We start from the raw sequence: 17,223 nt of genomic DNA on the forward strand, positions 1-17,223 counted from the left end.
TACTTACTACTAAATTAACCTAATTATTAACAACTTAAAAGGGTTTTATCTGATTTTACAAGATCAGACGAACTTTACTCAAATTCAGTCAATTACTGAAAACACTCTCGTTTAGTTCGAATCCACTTCTTCCTTATGGTTAGCAAACTATCATGGATTATCAAAGTTGGTTATCTAATTTATTTTATATTAGTAATTTAGGTCTAAGTTTACCAATAATTAACTCATTCATGTAAAACTATGCATGGTCACACAATCAAACACAGAATTAGTTATGATTATGAATTTGATATGTAAGATTGTGTAAACACAATTATGGTCATAATTTATGTTCTCTAGCACATCTAAATTTATTTACTTCAATTACTATCTAAGATTTTGGTCGATCCTAGCTCTAGCAATTCAATGTTCACTAAATCACTAGCTTTCAAGTTCATGTCATTCAATAATCACTAAGTTACACAGAACATGAATTCAAACAACTAAAGAAACAAATATTAACATGCTAGGTAGTACAAATCAAACACAAGCAAATTACCAACTAAGCAAATCCATTATCAATTAGCTAAACCATAAGTTAGAAGCTTCATCTAGCTAAACAAGAGTAGCTAGATTCAGCTGCTCATAGCAACTAATAAACAAACACAATTCATAATAGAAGTCATAACGAATGTACCAAACAAATAAACTTTTGATGTACTTTTCTCTCCCAAGGTGATAAGAGCCTCTTCCAGAACTTCTTCTCTCCTCCAAATCGCCTCTAGGTATGCCTTCTATCAGCCAAAAGTCTCCCAAGTCGTAATGGACAAGGATATATATACTTTCTGATTTTGCCGAGTTCACGTCGTGAGCCAATAAGTCTCACGTCGTGAATATGAGATAATCGTGTTCGACAAGGATTCCTCCATCCGGATGCATATCTTCTAGAACATTCCAACTCACGTCGTGAATCTAAATTTCTCACGACGTGAATTTGTCAGATTTCATGGGTTTCTTGTCTTTTGATTCTCCAAGTCTCCAAAGTTCCAAGTATTGTCAATTTTGGTCCCTTTCTTAAAAAATGCTTCTACTTTGGCTACAAAATATAATTTTAGCTTATAAGTACCATTATTCTATGCAAATAACCAAATTATCAGTAAAAATGTAAATGAATATTTTCTAAAAATATGTATAAATATGGCAATATCAACGCCCGACTTACCCAAGCTATACTATAATCTGACTAGGTACACTGCCTATAGGTGCATAGTTAGTATAAGTTTGTTAGTTTATAAAATTAAAACTAGATAGGTATAATCTGTGCACATCAAAGGCACTGGTGACAAGGAATTCCTTGTGGCCCAAGACGTTTAGCGTTGTCAGAGTGAATCTATCGTAATACACTCTTATTGGCTCTCCCTCCTATTTCTTTCACGCCATGATTGAGTTCACATCTCCTTTACCCTTCCTTAATTGTATGAAATTATTGAGGAAGAGGTATTAGAGCTGCTAAAACCTCAAGATGCTGTCGGGTCGCAGTGCCTTGAACCATTTTCCCATATTTCCTGATAACGTGACGGGGAAATACGTGTAAGTGAACTTTTTATCCATTCTCAGTGACTTTATCGTCCACTCGTAAGTGTCAATGTGTTTGTCTGGATCGGTTGTGCCATCGTACTTTGGGATGTTTGGTATCATCGCTGAGTGTGGGATCTCGTATTGTAAGAGCTCCTGGCAGAAAGCGGAGCTGGTACTCCTTACCGAGTTTTCCATGTATGGGTATGGAAATCCACCATATATCATGAATTGTGAAGCGTAATATGGGTTGTTGTATGTCTGATTGTATATTGCTGCCTGTGAAATGTACAGTTGTTGTTGTGCGCTTATTTTCATTCTTTGATGCGACTGTGATCTTGATCTCGGCTGCTGGAGCGTGTACATATTTGCCCCCTGCAACTGTTGGTCATGAGAATTAAGTTGTTGTGCTGATGACAAGTGAGGATTAGACTCCTGCGATGGTGGTGCTTGGGGAATTTATCCTTGAAACTGTTAGATGTAGGGATTGAATATCAGTGGTTGCTGTGCGAAGAGTGGAATGTGTGGCATACCAGCTCTGGGAGAGAATAGATAGTTTGACATTGGGTGTTGCACGGAGGACAGTATGGTTCCTGGGGACCAAGTGTTTGTCCTCGCTTGCTGCAACATCGATTGCGGCTGAGAAGCCAGTGGTTGTGACTGCCGAGTCACCGTTATCTGTGACATTGCAGTCGTGGTTGTGACCAAATGCTCTATTGTGACGCGTGGCAGTCGCCATACGTAAGGGTCGAATTGTTGTAATTAGTCGAAATGTATTTTGTACTCTTCAAATGTTTTGTAATGTATTTTACTAGGGCGCTTTTATTCGAAGCTTAAGTGTCTATGCCTTAGTATATTTTTTGTACGCTTTCTGTTCCCTATAAATAGGGTTATTTACTAGAGTTGGATAAGAGTTTTTACAGACCTGTCTATGATACTCTGTAAACATACGAAAGCGTAATAGAGCTGAAACAAGATCATATTTACATCCGGTGTTCAATTTCATATTCATACTTGAATTCATACTCTGATTAATTCAATACTCGATTCTTTGATTCATCAATTGATGAATCAAAGAATCAAAGAATCGAGTATTGAATTAATGAATACTCAGATACCAATTGATGAATCAAAGAATCGAGTATTGAATTAATCAGAGTATGAATTCAAGTATGAATATGAAATTGAACACCGGATGTAAATATGATCTTGTTTCAGCTCTATTACGCTTTCGTATATTTACAGAGTACAATAGACAGGTCTGTAAAAACTCTTATCTAACTCTAGTAAATAACCCTATTTATAGGGAACAGAAAGCGTACAAAAAATATACTAAGGCATAGACACTTAAGCTTCGAATAAAAGCGCCCTAGTAAAATACATTACAAAACATTCGAAGAGTACAAAATACATTTCGACTAATTACAACAATTCGACCCTTACAATCTCCCCCTTTGTAATCATAGTCGAAATCCTTAATTTGTAAGAAGTGTGATGGAATACAGTAACACTCTTCGAATCTCCGTGTACCAGGAGATAATCTTCTTCAGCTCTTTCTTATCTCCTTCATTGTTCTTCTTGCAATGATTCATATGAACAATTAAGTTCGTATATTGAGATGTTTAATATCTCTCCACTTCGCATGCCTGGAATAAGAACCGTTTAGCTTTTCCAGCTTTGTCTTTTCTTGCGAATACCATTCCAAAAGGCTTCAAGCAGATTTCACCATCAGCATACTTTTTCAATTCTGCTTGAGTCTTCGTCGGAGCCATCGGAGCTTTAATTTCCATACGTTTAGCTGTAGCTAACTCCACATCTGTAAGAGCCAAGCACTCATAGTAATTTTCTATGAAAATCTTGATGTGAGCAACCCCAAGCTTGAATTCATCTGGTTCAGTGTTTTGAAGGTATGAAAATGATTTGTCTTTTAAAAATAATGCAACTTGTATAAGATCATACAAGTTCATTAATGGAAAATCTGCAACAGTAAACTCACAAATATTTCCATTTGCCCTGGCAACCACATACTTGAAATTTTGGACTGTGTTTTCGAATACCACATCCTTTTTCATACTGATCACTTTCTTGATTTTAACCAATGACCACACTTCCTCAGGAGCTTTTGCAAGAACAGCATGAAAACGAATTTTCATGTGTGTACCTTCATCTTTTTCTTTAAAATTTCCTTCAGCTTTGAATTGAGGCATGATGAACATCATTTCATTTATCGGAAAATCCAGCTGGCTTGTATCAGTATTCGTAACCAAATAACTTTGTTTTGGTTTCTTTTCAAACGAATACATGTGATCATAAGCTACCTTGTCCTCGATTGTTTCGTAATTGTAGTGTTTGGATGGATCACCTTTGTCCATTCCCTTCGGATCACCAGCACGCTGAGCCATAATGCTTTGAATCAACCTCAGTTTTTCGATTTCAGCTTCAGTTGCAGCCTTCTTTTCTTCTTTTGACATTTCCACTACAATCGATTTCCCTTTATCTTTCAAAGCTGGATTGTCAATTGCCTCTTTTGGTTTCGAACCACTTTCACCAGTCTCCGTAGATTTACCAATTACAATCCCTTTCGAAATAGATCTTGTAATAGGTAACGTTGTAACGACTGTTGAAGTAACCATCCCAGCAGAAACTATTACTGGCTTTGTTGTTGGGATCTTTGATGAAAATACCTTCCTACAACTTTCGCATCTTCACCACTAGCCTTCGACTCACTAGTTTTTCTTTCTCCCCCTTGCACCCCTGTGAAAACAGGTAGGGCATTTGTTATTGGAAGAAGGCTTGATATGCGAAAGAGAGGAGCAAGCTGCTTGTTGAGAATGGCTTCGAATTGGATAAACTTTTGTGACAAAAATTCAGGAGTAATCAAAGAAGAAGAAACCGGCCTGTCAGAAATTTCTTTTAACTCCTTGAGCAAAGTAATCACTTCCTCAAAGTTTGCACTTTCGGATGTTGAAAGTTGAGTTAGTCGTGGACTCAAATTTTCATACAATTTAACAAATCGTGTGACTGCGTCACAAATGATATCAACCTTCTGATTCAGAAAAAGCATAATCTTTTTGAAAATTTCCAATTTCTTTTTGCATATCTTCGTGGAGTTCACGAATTTACAAATTAACATCCTCCCTTACTTTCTTCACTTCTTGAGCAAAAAGAACATGCCGTTCCTTTGTGACATTCTACAATTCTTTCACATCACTGGTAAACATTGAATTTTGAGATTTGATCCAAAGTTCATTATTTTTATCATTATAATCAACCTTCTCCAAAATTTGAGATTCAGAGTCTTTAAGCATTCCAGATACTTTGCTCACAACTCTGGCTTCGAACATCTCCAACATAGTATCAACCTCCAAACTTGAAATAAATGAACCACCCCCCAGATCAGCTTGAGATTGAATTATCGAATTCAACTTCTGATTCAGAATTTTAAATTGCTTCATGGTCATCAGCATATGATCTGGAAACTGCTCTTCTTCTTCATGAAATTCCAATTCTTCAAATGTGCCTCCAAACCCCTCAGTGTCAGTTTCTGTCTCCATAAAAATGGTTTCTTGAACATTCAAAGTTGGTTTGGGTGTGTCAGTGGATTGAGAAGAAAAAATAGAAGTGAATGGTTGATTGATAATATGTTCAAATGTAGGAGAATCAGTGGTTGATGTAATGGGAATAGTGGATGATGGTAAAGAAACAATACTTTCGAAAGGGGCAGAAGTAGATTGATCTTGATCATCATTTTTCGAACCTCCGTCACCCATATGGACATGTGCATCCGTATCAGATACGTTTGCAGGGATGCCTGAAGTTCTTACCGCCTCAGAAACTGATTTGGCAACCAAATCTTCGGGTGGTATGATGACTGTCTGCTCAGGAGTTGAACTTCCTGCGTGAGGATTTAACTCTGGGGTTTCTGGAATTCTTTCATCATCATCTTCTGTTGACTCAGTAGAAATCACGAGTTTTCGAGTCTTCTTCTTCTTCTTCTTTGACAAATGTTTTGCCATATCCTCAGCCCTTCGTTTCTTGGACACCAGAGAAACAGGTGCTGGCACTTCTCTAATTAACACACCTTGATGAGTGATTTGAGGTTTTCGAACCACTTTATGTGTAGGAGACTTGCTTTTATGGGTTGACTTCATTTTGATTCTTCGAAACATACCAGTCTTCGAAGGAATGACTACATTCTCTTGTGTTTCTTTAATAATTGGCTCAATCACTTGAGTCTCAGCAACATACACTTCAACTGTTTCAGGCTTCTTCTTTGGAGATTTCGAAGATTTTAACTCAGTGTCAGTCTTCTTCGTCTTCTTGGATTTCTTATCATCTCTTCCCAAGAGGATGCCAGTTTCGACTGTAGAATCAATGGTCTTCAAATATGCCACCAAGACAGAATTCGAAGGATCAACTCTTTTAAGCATTGCATCGGGAATACGAGCAACTGATGGAAAAACTTCAGCACTATCTGTGACATCCTTCGGATAGTGGTACGATTGAAAAACGGCTTTTTCTTCATTATTAGGTACCAAAATCCCTTCCTTGTTCTAAAAGTATTGCAAAATCAGGCTCCAGTATCTTGCACATGAAATACCATGAATAACATTCATATGTTCTACACCCTTTTGGAATTCCTTCCATAATTGTGTAGAATAGTCCACTTGAAGATCATAATAGATGCCAGCAACCTTAGCATAAACCTCCATTCTTCTCTTATCAAGACCAACTGTTCTCCCAGTGAAACATCGTAGAAAGATTCCAAATAAGAAATTCCATAGTCGTGGAAGACCAGATTTCTTAAAATCACGGATCTTAGACAATGGAGGCTGATATCCCATTTCATTAAACATGTTAACGATTTGAGGGAATGTGAAAGCAACATATGGAGGTGAATTCGAAATTTCAAGAATTTGACAAAAGAGTTTCTTGGATAGCCTGACCTTTTTGTCATTCACCAGATGAAAAGTAATCGTATCAGAAGCTTTGTTGTAAGTAGCAGTAGATCCTGCTTGAGACAGCCATGACATTGGAACAGAGAATGAACTGAACATCGCCTTTGACAAAATAGAGTTCTTCAAAGCAACGATTAGCATCTTCAATTCTTCCGGGTATTGAGAAACATCACCCTCCAAGTGATAGTTTGTTGCTTGAATCTTCATTATTGGTAATGAAGAGGCATCTTCAGTGGTATGAGAATCAACATGAGCAGAAGTCGCCATTGTTAGGGTTGAAGATTTTGATGATCAGAGAATTTGGGAATTTTTTTCTTTTTGATCGCGTAAACTGATAATGAACCCTTGAATCCCCTTTTATATGTAACCCTGAAGTTTGAATTTTAAGCGGGATAGGTAAATAATGATATCCGACATGGCACCCAGGGCCGGTCCAAACGTATATGGGGCCCGGGGCGAAAAGAAAAAAAAGTACACCTTACAGACAAATATAATGAAGATTCAAAAAAAATATCATTTATTTTTCACTATAAACACGTTCAATTAGTAATAACAAGCAAGCCAAATTGTTTATCTTTTGACCTAGTTTGAGTATGAACCAAATTTTGGCCTTAAAAATCATTTAGGTAATATTTTTTTTATATATATACACTACATAGCCAAGAAATTTTGGGCCCCCAAGAGGCGTGGGCCCTGGGCGGTCGCCCGGGTTGTCCACCGTCTGGACCGGCCCTGGTGGCACCTTGAAAATCGGACCATTACTACGTAAAAGTAGCCATGCGTCAAAAAGTAGCTGTCACATCGCCTTGAAAAACGGACAGAATACCATACGTCATTTATAAACAGCATGTCTTGTTTTCCCCAAGAATATTGTAACCGTCAGAACCCTTCCAATGGAAGCAAGGCTCTTTCACTTTTGGGATGAAAAGCGAAGTCATACGCCAGAAGTTTGAAATCATTAGCATGAGTTGGTATTACTCAGAGCCTCAAGGATTTCGTGAGTGCAGTGTTCCAAAGAATGTAGACAAGAAACAAAGATAAGAAAAATTTGGAATATTGTGATGTCAAATAATTGACACGAAAGCAGATGAAATCCCGGGCAAAGATTACTTCATTAATCATTAAGAGAAATGATCAATAGCTTGTGTAGGTTCCCGTGAATTACAATCGAATACTTGTTGATAATTATCGAAGGGCTTCTTTTATTAAGCTTCGTGGGTAGTTCAAAAATTTCGTTACATGTCAACCTAAACATAAGGTGATAAATTGTAACCGAAATTACTTGTTTGACCAGTGTAGTCAGTGACAAGTTTGCTTTGATAAATTTGAAATGACTTTGACATTCGAATGAAACTCACACGGAACTCATATTCAAGAACAAAAATTTGTGCTGGATCTTGTTGGGTAACAAACATCATGGGTTTCGAATGTTTGATCAAGACCACTCATTCGAAATGAATATGATTTGGAGTTTCGAATTTTTGTACAGAAACAAAAATTTCGTGAAAATCTGGAACATTGTTCCCCGTCAATTCCTTAAAAGTGTAGTGAAAATTGGGTTTCACTTTCATCACGGTCTCATGATGTCAGATCATAAACATAGATTTTTGATATGTCTAAGTCTCGATGGGTTTGATCAGAGACCTCTCGGACATATGTCTTCGTGTGTGATCGTGTAAGAACTTTATAGATGAAAAAGATTGATGTAAGACACGAAAAGTACCTATGTTATATTTGGACCAAACAGTAAACTCTTAAATCATTTTGAGAAGAGTCAGGTAGCTTAGAGACTAATGTGAATATAAGCCTGATTGGGAAGAAATTTTCGTATGAAAAATTTCATTAAGGCTTTCGTACACACACATTGAGTCATTGGAGGCTTTTGGATGCAGCAACATGCTTCTAGGGACAACTTAACTAGTTCAAAGGATGAAAAATTTATCGATTCATACGAAAAATGTACCTGACCCTAGAACTGCTAGCATAATCCACTCTGTATCTTCATGATTATTTGCAACAAAATACTAAAAAGAAATAAGAATAAAAATATTTTTGTTGTTTTGATTTTTCAAAAGTAAAGACAGAACAAACGAAAATCTTTTTGGATTTTTGTATTTTCGAAAATGAAATGACAAAACAAATGAAAATCTTTTTGGATTTTTGAATTTTCGAAAATTAAATGACAAAACAAACAAAAATCTTTTTGGATTTTTGAATTTTCGAAAATTAAAAATAAATTGTACTTGTTGCAAAAATACGAAATTTTATCATCCCCTTATAAGTGACAAATGTACGAATTCGAAGGGGTCGAAGCGTTGACTATGAACAGTAACCTCTTAATCAACCCTTAAAATAAGTAACAAATGTACGAATTCGAAGGGGTCGAAGCGTTGACTATGAACAGTAACCTCTGAATGTTGAATGACTTTGCATTGTCTTTTATTCATCGCCTCTGATTCATTCCTTGTTAACCATCATTCTCCTTTTTCGCATGGAACTAATTTCCATCGATCATTCCAAGCCCTTCTATAATTTTCACAAGGGATTTTTCATCTAAAGGTTTCGTGAAAATATCAGCTAACTGATCAGTTGTTTTCACGAAATGTACTTCAATATTTCCATCCTCCACGTGATCTTTGATGAAATGATAACGAAGTGCTATATGTTTAGTCTTCGAATGCTACACAGGATTATGACAAATTCTTATTGCACTTTGAGAATCACAATATAATGGAATCTTTTTCATATTGATTGCATAATCACGCAATTGACTTTGAATCCATATAATTTGTGAAGTGCAAGCAGCAGCAGCCACATATTCTGCTTCAGCTGTTGAGATTGAGACACATGTTTGCTTTTTCGACTGCCAGCTCACTAATTTGCCATCGAGAAATTGACATCCACCACTTGTGCTTTTCCGATCAAGATTACAACCACCCAAGTCTGCATCCGAATATGCTTGTACAAAGAATCCAGTTTTCAAAGGATACCACAATCCTAACGAAATTGTTCCTTTAAGATAACGAAAGATATTCTTCACAGCAGTGAGATGTGGTTCTCGTGGATTAGACTGATACCTAGCACAATTACACACAGAAAACATGATATCAGGTTTACTTGTTGTAAGATAAAGTAATGAACCAATCATGCTCCTATAAAGAGTTATGTCAACTGCAGGTTTATCTAACGAAGGTGTCAACTTTATGCCAGTTGCCATTGGAACTCGTAACTTTGTGCTATTCGTCAATCCAAACTTTTCTAGCAGATTTTTCGTATATTTTTCCTGATTAATAAAAATCCCTTCTCTGTTTTGACGAATATTCAGTCCAAGAAAATTATTGATTTTTCCCATCATGCTCATTTCAAACTTTCTTTTCATCAGATCTTCGAATTCTCTAGACAAGGCAGGGTCAGTTGAGCCAAAAATAATATCATCAACATAAATTTGAACAAGCATTAGATGATTCCCAACTTTCTTTCGAAATAATGTGGGATCAATAGATCCTTGTTTAAATTTAGATTGTTTCAAAAATGAAGTAAGAGTTGCATACCATGCTCATGGTGCTTGTTTCAAACCATAAACTGCCTTATCTAAAATATAAACATGATCTGGATATTCTTCATTAATAAAACCTGGGGGTTGTTCCACATAAACAGTTTCTTCAAGCTCTCCATTTAGAAATGCACACTTCACGTCTATTTGATAAACATCAAAATCTTTGTGAGCTGCATAGGCCAGAAATATACGAACAGCCTCGAGTCTTGCGACAAGGGCAAAAGTTTCTTCATAGTCGATTCCTTCTTGTTGTGAATATCCTTAAACAACAAGTCTGGCTTTGTTTCGAACAATGTTTCCATCTTTGTCGGATTTATTTTTGAAAATCCATTTTAACCCGACAATCGAAACATTTTCAGGTTTAGGAATTAATCTCCAAACCTTGTTTCTTTCAAATTCAAACAATTTAGATTGCATTGCAACAACCCAATCTGAGTGTTCCATTGCAACCTTAATTGTTTTTGGTTCAATTTTAGAGATGAAAACATTGAACATGCAAAATTCTTGATGAGTATTCAATACCTCATTCTTTGCACGAATTTGAGCCCTTGTTAAAACTCCCTCTTGTAGATTCCCAATTACTTGATCCTTCGGATGATCTCTTGTCCACTTTTCCATTGGCGGATATGCTGGATCAAATTCCAAAGGTGCATCTTCGTACATATCATCATTCTCTGAACCTGCAATCGAACAAACATCATCAAAATCATTATTATTCTCAATGTTTTCTAAATGCTCCCCCTCAACATTATGCTCCCCCTCAACATCAACATTCAATCTTCCATTCTCCTCCTCGAAAGAATGCTCTTCCTCAACTAGAGTATTCGAATCCAATTGCTCCCCCTCCACTGGATTGTTTTGCATACTTTCGCCTTTCTCTGGAGAATTTGATGTTAAATCATCTGTAAGCTTCGTTAGTTCAGAGAGATGATTATCATTTGCATTTATTTCAGCATCAACAGCATGATCTGAAATTCCAAAAATTAAATCATAATCAATATCTAAGGTTTGTGAGGATTCAAATTCATCTTGTATGTTTTTCAGAATAGGATGATTTTCAAACTGTGAGGTAGTTTGTTTAATGTAGTAATCATCAAATGTAAGATTAAAAGTTTCTTCAACTTTTCGTGTTCTCTTATTCAACACACGATATGCGACTGAATTATGCGAGTATCCCAAGAAAATCCCTTCATCTGCTTTAGCTTGAAATTTCGTAAGATTATCCTTGAAATTCATAATGAAGCACATGCATCCGAAAACATGAAAAAATTTGACGTTAGGTTTTCGATTGTTGAGAATTTCATATGGAGTAATGTTAAAACGACGATGAATGAAAGATCTGTTTTGAGTGAAACATGCGGTGGATACTGCTTCAGCCCAAAGGTATTGTGGAAGATTCGCATATGCCAACATAGTCCTTGCCGCTTCGCATAGAGACCTATTTCTTCGTTCAACAACACCATTTTGTTGTGGTGTGTATGGAGATGAAAAGTTATGCGAAATCCATTTGTCCACCAAAAATGAATCAAGGACCTTGTTCTTAAATTCAGTTCCATGATCACTTTTAATTTTTCGTACAATCTTCTTCAATGTTGTTTCCATCTTTTTGATAAAGTCAATCATGATTTGTGCAACTTCGGATTTAAGCCTGAGAAAATAAACCCACATAAATCTGGAAAAATCATCAACAATAACTAAAATGTACCTTTTCTTGTTGAGAGTTGAAACTGTCGAAGGACCACACAAATCAATATGTAAGAGCTCCAAAGGTGCGACAATTTTCGAATCGATCGTAATTGGATGACCTTGTTTATGTTGCTTGCCAACTTCACAAGCTGCACATAAAGAATCATTGTCAAATTTAAGTACAGGTAAACCTCTTACCAAATCTTGTACCACAAGTTTATTGATGTTTCGAAAATTGAGATGAGAAAGTCTTCGATGCCATAGCCAACTTAAGTCTGCTGTTGCTTTCGAAAGAAGATATATAGCAGGTTTCCCTACTATCGGATTGATGTCCAGAGTGAACATGCCACCTTTCCTTTTGGATTTCAGTAACACTTCTTTTGTGTTGACATTCGAAATAACACTTCCTTCTTCGTTAAAAAGAACTTGATTGCCAGTGCCCACAACAAGTTGAGAAACACTTATCAAGTTATGTTGAAGACCTTCAACATATGCAACACGATTCACTGTGAATTGTCCATTCGTGATCTTCCCATATCCTTTGACTTGACATTTTTGATTGTTCCCAAACTTCACTACTCCAACATTTTTGAGACTTCGAAAATCATGTAAATTTTCCTTCTTCCTAGTCATGTGACGAGAGCAACCACTATCGATGTACCATTTATTATCATATTGCTCGTCACATAGTACCTACAATCAATGGAAAAATTTAGGTACCCAAGGCTTTTTGGGTCCTTGGAAATTAGATTTCAATTTCGAATGTAATGAAGAACTTTTAACCCAATCACAAACTTTGGTTTTGAGACTATCAATTAAGTTTACATCTTCATTTAAAGGAACTGAAACATAAGTTGTTGATGGTTTCGAATGTTCACTGACATTACCCTTCGAATTATGAGTTTGTGAATGAACATTCTTTGCTTTTAATATTTGTTTCCAAGCTTTGACTGATATGTTCGAATCCTTAGAAGATGAACTGCTGTTTGATGAAGTATTCACATACTTCTCATATGCTTCGTGAATTTGCTCCTTTGAAAATGTATTCGACTGATACATCTTTCCTTTGCCTTCAAGCCAATGATCAATGTTCTTCCTTGAAGTTATTCCTTTTTCACGTGAAGTTTTCATAGTTTCTTTCTTCGTATGATTAGGAAAATTTGGCTTTTGAGGAACAAAATCAACTTTTGGATTTGTTAGAAAAGATTGAGCATATGATGTATCAACTGTTGATTTAAAATGTTGACGTTGAAAATTTTTTTGATTTTGATTTGATTTATTTGAAAATGTTCTTGAATTGTTAGTTTCTGAAACTTTCGAAAACCTTGGTTGTTTATGCACTTCAGACCTTGAATGATTTGATTGTGATGAACGTTGATTATTTGTTGAAAAAGAGGAATTTTTAGCTTTGAAAACATTTTTGGGTGATTGTGATTCAGACATCTTTTTAGACTCAATATTCTGCCAAAATATTTTCTTCCTAGCTTGTCTTTTTGAAATGTTGTTTTCCTTCGAAAATTTGTCAATTTGATCTTTAAATTCCTTAGAGTTTAGTTTGACAACTTTTTCATTTTCCTTTTCAACTTGTTTTGAATTCTCTTTTTCAATTTTTGATTTTTCAACATTTCTTTGTGGTTTTTGACGTTGGAACACATACGAATTCTTTGTTAAGTTGTTTTCAACTGTGCTTTGATTTGCGAAAAAACTTTCATCAGTTGTTTTTGAATTATCCTCCTCAACTAACTTCTTTAATTCTGGTTTGATATTCTCAACATTTCCAGTAGTTACGAAAACTTGATTTGGAAAAATGAAATCATCTGTACAATTGAAATTTGGATAAACCACTGTATTCGTTTCAAGATAGTGTTCACCTTTTTCATTCATTACTTTTTCGAACTCTTGTGTATCACCATACACTTGATCAAGCACTATTCGAGGAGTTTCTTCTTCCTTTGAAGATTTCTTTTCCTTCGAAATTTTCTCTTCATCTTCATCATCACTATCATCAGTTTGACTGTCCTTGAGATCCACAAAGTTCATATCACAAACTTTCGAAGTTGAAGGTATATCATTTTCATTTTCAACCATCAAATCCTTAATTTTTTCTTTCCCTTTAGATGTTGATGCAACATTAACAACAGACAACTGAGAACAATCAACATCTTCAAGTTCACTAATTTCACTAATATTGTCAGAATTATCTTCAATATCAGCAAAATTAGATTGAGAATCAGATGTTGAATTCTCAGTCTTTTTCAAAATTTGAATTTGTTCAGATTTCGTCAAAGTATCATTCACGATGTTAACTAATTCATTCGTATCAAGAAATTCATCAATTTTGACAATTCCATATTTATATCTATGATCAGGAACTTTGTCAAAATCAGCTATTATTTGCTCACAATCATACGAAATATTATCTACCTTAGCTCTTTCGAATGCTAGAAAAGGTAGTAATTTTCTATGTTGCTCTTTACTTATGTCACATGAATGATGTAAATCAGTTAATTTGCCATAAAGTCTTTTAGCAGAATTACAATAAATGTTTCTTTGTGCTAACAAAAGTTTGACTTCACTCGTTAAAGTATCCCTATCACACATAATATTTGTTATTTCTAATTCCAAACATTCAATTTTGCTTATTTTCAAGTCTAATCTCTTTTTGGTCTCTAATAACTCCATGGACAATTTGTTGGCATCATTGCTAGCAGACACAACAATTGAATCAAAATAAGTAACCGTCTCATCAAAAGATATTAGTTCAGAATCATAAGCATGTGTAGGAATATTAAAAGATTCGAGAATTTTACGTACCTTTGTTGTCATTGGAGATTTGTCTGGCGTTTTGGATACGAAGCATCGTCCTTTCACTTCGAATTCCTCATTATCTGAGTCCTCCTCCATTTTCGCATACATCGCTCCATGTGTTGGATTTCTCATTTCTTCATCGTCTGATCCGGATGACAAAATTTGATAAGTTCCATCTTCATCCTCATGTTCACCCTTTGCAACCAATGACAAATTCTTGGCTTTCGCACGAACCTCCTCAAGCCTCTCTACATAATACGCCTCATCCTTGACTTTATTCTTCCTCTCATCCTTCTTCCGAAGCATACAGTCATTCGCAAGATGATTCGCACCGTTGCAATAATGACAATCTATTCCAGCATCACCTTTCAGCTTTTTCTCAATCTTTCCTTCAGACATTTTCGAATCTTTCTTCTCAACTTTCTTTTTCTCCTCATCAGCAATTTTACTCACAGCACTTCCTTTTACCTCAGCAAGCTTAGTTTTCGGATTGAACGGCTTTTTGAAAAACGTCTTAACACGATTATTCGAGTAAAAAGCTATTGTCTCATCATCCGAATTCATGATGAATCCTTCTTCTTCCTCAGAATCACCATTTTCTGCTTCTTTCTCAGATATCTTTGACATAAGTGCGAATGGACCTCCCAAATTTAGTTTCGTCTCTTCATCAATTTCATTTACCTCAGTTTCGTGTGTTTTCAACTGATTGTACAAATCATTGAGAGTTGATGTATCAAAACTTTGCTGATTCTTCACCATCATACTAACGCTTCTCTATTCTTTTCGAAGACCCATCACAAAGATGAGATTGAATTCCATTGAAGTCCTGGTAATTCCATAGCGATTACAACGATAGATTAACTCATTTAGTCGATCATAGTAGACTTCGATTGTTTCACCTTCTTTTTGTCTGAAATTTTTCAGCTCAACCAAACACTGTTTGACTGAATTGATTTTCGTCTTCTCACTTCCTTGAAACTTATCTTTCAGACTGTTCCAGATCTCCTTTGCAGTTGTACAACTCCTTATATAGTTGTACACAACTGGAGGTAAAGCTCCTCGCAGTTCCCTCATACACCTCTTTTCCAGTTTCTTCAGACGATCAGATTGATTATCAACATCAGAACTTATGGAAGAAGATCCGATTGGTTGAACATTCACTAGAACATTGACATTTCCAGTGATACATGACCATAATTCTTCATCAAGACCATTCAGATAATCCTGCATACGATCAGCCCACTGATCATAATATTCAGGGATTAGCATTGGAATTTTGGTTGATGATCCTAACAGATGAGAAAACGAGGTCATCGAATTGAGATTGAAACTCGCCATTGTTGTACGGAAGCTGAATTTGAAACTTTTTAAGAAGAATTGGAAAATTTGAAAACAAACTAGTTGATTCAAATCGGAATTGAAAGAAAAACACTCGATTCAACAATTCAAATGCAGAATCAAATCAAAAAATGAAATCTAGACAAATTTTTCACGATCAAAAAGTGCGGAAACTTTTGAACCAAAAATTTGATTCAAAAACTTTTTGAATGGATGAAAATCAGATCACAGATGTGATTCCTGCTCTGATACCAATTGATGAATCAAAGAATCGAGTATTGAATTAATCAGAGTATGAATTCAAGTATGAATATGAAATTGAACACCGGATGTAAATATGATCTTGTTTCAGCTCTATTACGCTTTCGTATGTTTACAGAGTACAATAGGCAGGTCTGTAAAAACTCTTATCTAACTCTAGTAAATAACCCTATTTATAGGGAACAGAAAGCGTACAAAAAATATACTAAGGCATAGACACTTAAGCTTCGAATAAAAGCGTCATAGTAAAATACATTACAAAACATTCGAAGAGTACAAAATACATTTCGACTAATTACAACAATTCGACCCTTACACCATAATACAGCTATTGTCGTCGCTGCGGTGTCTGCCATGGAGCCTGGTGCTTGTGAAGTTGGCGTTTGAGTGGAGGTTTGTCCTTCTGATACAGACTCTTGTGTGCCATCGAGTGATGTCATAGATCTGAGTGGACTTGTCTCTCCTCCGTCGGGTGCCACATATCTTTTTCCCGTCACCGTCACCGCCGACGTCTAGTGTCGTATCAAGGTTGTGTAACTCTAAGTATACGCCCGGATGGCGCCAAATGTTGTGATAAGTGTTGTGAACTTAACGTCGTCTCGTGGTGGTTCCGTATGAGTTAAGCCCTGTAATCACAACAATGAAGAAGCAACGTTAGTCGATGTCTGGGACGTGGTCCCGGGACCAAGCTCTGACGGTCTAGTTAGTATGAGTGTATTTGGGGGTATGGAGATTAGGGTTTTAGATAGGAGGAGGCGATCCCTTCCTCTAAAGTAGAAGGGTTCCTTTTGTACCTGTTATTCTCTTAGCATGATCCCAAACAGTATCCTTTGTCCCTTCTGTGCCGACAGGACGTGGAGGAGTACCATTGGTGGATCGTACACCACTTGGGGTCGCCTACTATTGGTGTAGAGGAGACAACAACCAACGCTCTGAGCGGTACACGTTTTGCTCTAAGGAGTGGACAACTATATTTTGGCTTATTATAGACCAGATATTGTTGTCTGGAATTGGACCTGGGTGCAAGAGCGCCAAGTACCGAGATCCTAGTGCGAGACCACA

Source organism: Lactuca virosa, chromosome 3, assembly GCF_052849685.1.
Source record: "Lactuca virosa cultivar CGN04683 chromosome 3, Lactuca_virosa_CGN04683_v6, whole genome shotgun sequence".
Lineage (NCBI taxonomy): Eukaryota > Viridiplantae > Streptophyta > Magnoliopsida > Asterales > Asteraceae > Lactuca > Lactuca virosa.